The sequence below is a fragment of the Varanus komodoensis genome, unplaced genomic scaffold (genome assembly GCF_004798865.1).
Source record: "Varanus komodoensis strain SLA01 unplaced genomic scaffold, ASM479886v1 scaffold7_3, whole genome shotgun sequence".
In the NCBI taxonomy this organism is placed as follows: Eukaryota; Metazoa; Chordata; class Lepidosauria; order Squamata; family Varanidae; genus Varanus; species Varanus komodoensis.
Window position 1 is genome coordinate 3,122,989 of NW_025336480.1, and position 6,304 is coordinate 3,129,292.

Genomic DNA, 6,304 nt, shown 5'->3' on the forward strand with positions numbered 1-6,304 from the left:
CACTTGAAGGTGTTGCACAGTCGGCTGTGAAATGCAATACAAACACCTGCCCCCATTCTGCTCCCCTTGTCCCCTTCCTTGCTTATGGTGTTGCTTTGTCCTTCCCACCATCCCTTCTGCCTATGCACAAGGAACCCTGGGACTGGTATCTCCCAGAAGAGCATGGCACACCCGGGGCAGGTACAAAGTTCTCTCTGTCTCTCAGAGTACAAGTAGTTTAACTGCTCAAGTGTACACTATCCAAGAGAAATGCCAGGGCAAGCAAGTCACTGACTGGTATTTGTCTTGCTCTCTTCTAAGACTGCTTCTGATTGGCTCTACCAAATCTCAGAAGAGCGAGAGAAGAAAAATTTCCCTAGATACTGTTAAGCACGAATTAGCCCCATTTTTCTGCACCCTCATCATAATAGAGCTCCAGCCTGAGTCACACCCCACTCCCCTTCATGCTTGGGCTTTGCAATGGCTTTCCTCCAGTTCTGTTATGGGTATACAAGTGGCTGCTCCACGTTATTACTGTCTGATGTAATGCTAACATTTCCCACAACTTTTTAGAGAGAGAAGTAGACATCATAGCTAACCTGGTTGCACTGAACCATCTTGATGTATGCAAACTTTGGAATTCTCTTAAGTTCTTCTCCAGGAAAAAGAAAATAAAAAGAAACCATGGTGACAGCAACCTGGACAGAAATACACACACAGAGTTTGATTAGCAATGCCTGCACTTAGTCACTCTGGGTCAACTCAAATCACTGACGATTACTGTTCTTAGTTCATTAAATAAATAAAAGCGGTTCTGACTGTCACCGTGATTCAGCAACCCAAGATCTATGTTTAATCCTTAAACCTTGAAAGCAAGGAATTATGAATGTAGATCCTTAGCTTTTATATTTTAAAGGTTTAATAAATACTTCCTTTGAGTACAAGCACAGAGGGGTTAGAGATGGAAGAAACTCATTTTTTTCACATCTTTGAATAGCAGCAGTGACAAACATTTCCCTGGGACCCTTCTGTCCTAATTACAAAGAATCAGTTGATGGAAAATATAGTGAATTGAAACTGACAAGGCTATTGTGCAGTCATATCTCAACAATGAGAATCCAACTATCTTTCAACTTCGTTTTTCATCAGGAGGTATTTTGCCTGAGGACTTCCAAAAGTAGTACAGAGGGTGCCAGGTCATTAGCTGGCCCTGAGAACAAAATGACACACTCTTTTTGCCTTATTATACAAAATATGACACAGCAGCATACTATTCACATTTCCACATATTGATGCAATTTTGGTTCATATTGCTTCAATATGACCATACATTGACTTCCTCTTAGCAACCTGGTTCTTGTGATGGTTTTAACATGTCCTGTAATGAGCCAGATGTGTATGGGGGGGAAGGGCAGGTTAAGAGAAAAATGAGGATATCCTATTAATTATGTCATTAGCACGTGGGATGATCAAACATGCATTGGATGCAAATATATGTAGTATCCGTGCAGTGGAACTAATAGCAAGCATCGTTTCCCAGTATAATACACTGAACAATACATATCTGTAGAAATCTGTAGAAATACTCTACACATTACTTTTGTGATCTTTTTTTTTTTACTAGACAGGAGTGCTTTTTGTGTGGAAAAAGCAAAATGTGTGAAATGATCCTTAGCTAGTCAGTCCCTACCAATGCTCCTGAGGGCATTTATTGGGAAACAATCTTGCTCAAACTGACAGCTCTGATAAAAGCATGAGATCACCACAAGTCCCACTCAACTAACCCTCCTCCTGCTTCCGTTGTAGGTTCTTCCCACATCCATGCTTTTCCCTTCCCCACAGATTACTTCTGTAATTGGTTGAGATTTATTGTTGTCTTTCTGAGATGCAACTATATGTTCCTGTTTTATTGGGTGGCGAATTTCTAGATATGGTAGAACAAATAAGAGCCAACAACCTGACTAGGGGATGATGGGGAGGATACTGGAGTCACCAGACTCCGCATTAACAAAAAGGTACTTCCAGACAGGGGACTCTTAGCACTAAAATCAAAAGGCATTGGGGAGCTATTCCAGCTTTTCCTCCTTAACTGGTTTGTCTTTTTGTCAAGATATGGGCTACTGTGGAACTTCTCCCAATGGTGAGGACCTGACGCCCACCTTAGCATTTGCAGGATGGGTCCAAGCCCTGCTGGAGCACTCAGCCTCCTGATGAGCACCAGCTGGGAGCTCTGGGAGAAGAGCTATATAAGAGCAAGCTTCCCCCTCCAGAGCTAGCTTTTGCAACAGTTGCTTCTGCTTGTTGTTGTGCTTACATCTTGCCTTGCTCCAGTGGCTCGGCTATTGCTTCTTGCCTGAACCATTCTGTGTATTTTGCCTAGTTATCCTGCCTCAAGGTACCTGCACCTTAGATTGACTTCCTGTTCTTGACCCTTGGCTTGTCCATAACTTACCCTAGTATATACTACTTGCTCCTGATCTTAGACTGTTCTGTGACTATGACTGGGACTTGCCAATAGACTTTGCTTTTGGACTTTAGACTCTGGACTCTGCCTTGCCTGATGTGCTGTGGCTTGGAGGGAACTGAGCCAGAACTCAGGACTGGGATTTCCATCCTAAAGATCCACAGACTTAATAGTTTCCCTAAGGGAACAGTCCTATGAATGCTTACACAGGAAAGTGCTACAGTTCCCAGTGTGCTGCAACCACCATAGTGGTCTGTCTTTTTTCTGTCTAATCATACATGGGACTATATCTTTAAGCTGTGGACGGGTTTCTAGAACTGATGCCATAGCCCACCTTATGGATGAATACCAACCAGAAACATGCTCTAAACTGATCAAAAACCATGGGAGCATCATGTTCTGAACACTTTTTTTGCCATTTCCCCAATTCTGCAACTCATTCTAATGGTACATGGTAGAGTTCTAGTTTTTCAAGAGCTCGGCGTGCCTTTTGGCTCTATAAAGTTCAGTCACCCACAGGAGCTGTAGCTGCTCCCCTGTCTCTGCTGGCAAGAGGCAGAGAACATGAGTCATGCCGATGATGCATATCAGAAGCAAGGGCAGCTGGGAGGGTAAAAGTCTTGCAGCTTTTTTTTTTGTCTCTGACTTCCTTGCTGTGTCGGAGTGCCTTCAGAGAAAGGAATTGATGATAGCTTTCACTTGCAATGAGGTGAATAAAATGAAACACGGGCCTTTTGTCTAGAAATGTATGATCTGAGGGGGGCACCTGGCTATGTTTTGCTCTCCTCCCAGGGATTTGGCTGCTTTCGTTGGTCATCGGCATTGCCATCGCTAGGGAAAGCCACTGGTGGTAGGGTCAGTACACAGTGGCACACAATGCCTCAATTGAACTTGAGCTGGTAGCAGTATGAGGAACTGGAAGGCCTATCCGGGCCTTTAATTGACCCCAGAGGAATTGGTTCCCAGTGTACAGTACTAACTGTACAGTGTACACTCTAGCCACAACTTCCCCATTCAAAAACCCCAGGCCAATGTTTGTGCTTTAGTGCTTGCGTCTTCATGAATTTTGTAATCAGACTCATGAAAGGTAAGTCATTCAGCATCAGCTTAACTTAATTAATTCAAGGCTTTGCAAGTTGAACGTAGGCAGAGATACCTGCTACTGAATACCTGCTCAGTCCCTTGAATCTGGGTATAGAGTGGGTGAGCCAAGACTAGTTACCATTGTGGAGAAGTGGGGACAGTTGAAGGAATAATGCCACACTGTGTGCCCCAGCGGATACTGATAAAGAGAGAAAACAGGAAATGACAGCAAAAGTTCCTCATCTATATTTAACTCTCCTGTCACAGCCTTTCTTTTTGCATATATTTTCCTCCCAGCCGCAAAAAGCCTCTAGGTTGCACAAAAATCATGTGTTTCTCACGTGTTCTCATGGCATCCATTTCACCTCAGTTAGTGGGAAAACCAGGGAAATTAACGCTCATTCTGAAGAGGAAATTTCCCTGTGGCAGTGAGGAAAAACATTTCTGTGATTTTTGTGGTTGCTCAGTACTATTATTCTTGTAATTTCCTGAAGAGTCTTGAATCTCAGTTCATTTCTAGCCCACAGAGTGGCATTGCTCCTTCGACACACGACCCTGTTCCATTCCATGCTTGTATAACGCAGTCACCAGCAAGGTGCCTACAGGCAGCAATGCACCACCGACTCTTTCCTGTTGTCCGCCAGGTTGCCCTACACTTCCCACTTAAAGCACGCCAGCTGGGGTTGCTGTCTGGTTGCTGACACTGTGGGTTCAAATGACTGGCTTAGTGTGTTGGAACTCAGACTTCACCTCTGCTTTGTATACATGGCTTTTCTACACAAGGTACTTTTCATGCACTTGTCATTCCCTATTCCCAATTGTTTATGGGTTCTTTGGCTGACATGATTCTCTGGTTTGGCTTTTGTGTGTAACTCAGTTTTGCTGAGTTTGTTAAAAGCAGGGAAAAACACAGCATTTAATTGTGAAAGTGAAAGGAAAGGGTTGAGCATTTAGAGGCTATAGTGGAAAAGCGGGATAGGAAACACTTCCTGTGTAGCGCTCAGATTTCACTTTTGTGATAGAGCAGATACAATGGATTTACAGCTGAATAACAGCTGCATCTAGAAAAATTGTCAGGTTTTTTGACAGTTTATTCAACGGCAGACATTTTGTAGTAGTTCTCTATATATTCTCCCAAATTGCTAAATGCTTCCATGGTTCAAGACGTTAGCTTACCCCTGTCTTACTGGAACTGTTTGCTTGCTTGCTTGCTTGCTTGCTTCCTTGTTTATTCCTCTGGTTCTTAAATATGACCACAGGAATAGCAGAGTCTGTGAACAAGCACACCATGCATGGAGAGTTGTCTCCACACTAATAATACCACTGGAGAAACATGTTCTTTAGAGAACAAATTATTTGCAGTGTCAAAAGGTCAAGTTTATCAAAGGATCTGCAATATTACAGCAAGTCTCAAAGCTATCCAAGGAAGCTACTATCTTTGACCCTTTTTAAACTAGCTCAAACTAGTTTAATCATTTTCTCAACTTTATTACACTTCCCAAATGAAATGAACAACTGTATTTGGGAAATATGTATTCAGTGTAAGCCTTTGGCTTGGCGTTTCTAGATGGAGGGTTCTTAGGGTGACCAATTAGAGGCATCATGTGGCTAATTATCTTTTTCTCCATATCAGATTATCCATTGTAAGGCACAAAATGGAAGAAGTGGTGGTAAAACACTTAAGAACTGAAGTTATAAATGGAAAGCAGCAGCATCTGAACCTCCTATAAAATGGCATGAATGTGACAGGATGGTGTGATAAAAGCCTCACCTGGAAATGATCCTGAAAATCACCTGTGGTGGTTAGTATGGTTCTGAGATGAACTTCAGGACCATGAATGTGATTACTAGAGGCATGCCTTCTTCAGCTATCCCTGGCCACTTCCATTCCAATTAATTTTGGAAGTAGTTGGAATGGCTAATTTCCCCCACAACAGTTCTCAAAGTTGCCAGCATCTACATCTGCTGCGGTTTCCTCCTTCCCTGCTTATGGTGGCCTACACAAGAGGCTCCTCTAAATGCTGTCTTTGGGGCTGGCTTCATGTTAAGGCAGACAGAGTGAGGCAACCACCTCATGTGGCGGATGCTGAAGGGCACCAGCAAGCGGGGAGGGAGAGGGAGAGGGAGAGCTGTGTGCTGCTTGGCCTGCCCTGCCCTGCCCTGCCCTGCCCTGGAACTGGTAAGCCTGCTGCCCTCAGGTGTTCTGGAGGATGCTGCCCTATTGCCAGTAGGGAAGAAAGGTTCAGCTGCTAGTCCAGTCAGTTCTTGTAGTTAAATCTGAGGGGGCACTATCATGTTTTTCACCTCAGGTAGCAAAGTATCTTCAGCTAAGCATTAACACTGGTTGTTATTGTTTGATCTTGCACCAAACATTACAAAATAGATTGAAGAAAAGCAAATCAGAAATGTTTATTAAGAATATGGCACTCAAAGCTGTAGGTATATTACATGTGTAAGGCAGAATGCCTTGGAACTGTGCAGCACACAATTAGAACAAAGCTTTTATAGTTTATCTCATCCTCTGACAACTTTCTCATACCCCCCTCCCTCCCCAAGACTGGGAATTGTCCTCCCTCTGTTCAAACCTTATCTAAGGATGACCCTTTCAAGATGCAGCTCAAAGACTAATCCTTGGCCTGGTTCTTTTTTGTTCCCTCTTATCTAAGACCAGTTCTCCTAGAGCTACATGCCCACAAGTTTTTCTCTTTAACCCTGTATTTGTAAGAACCAAAGGAGGCATTATCTTCTCCAACACTTGTCTCTATGATTTCACCTCTC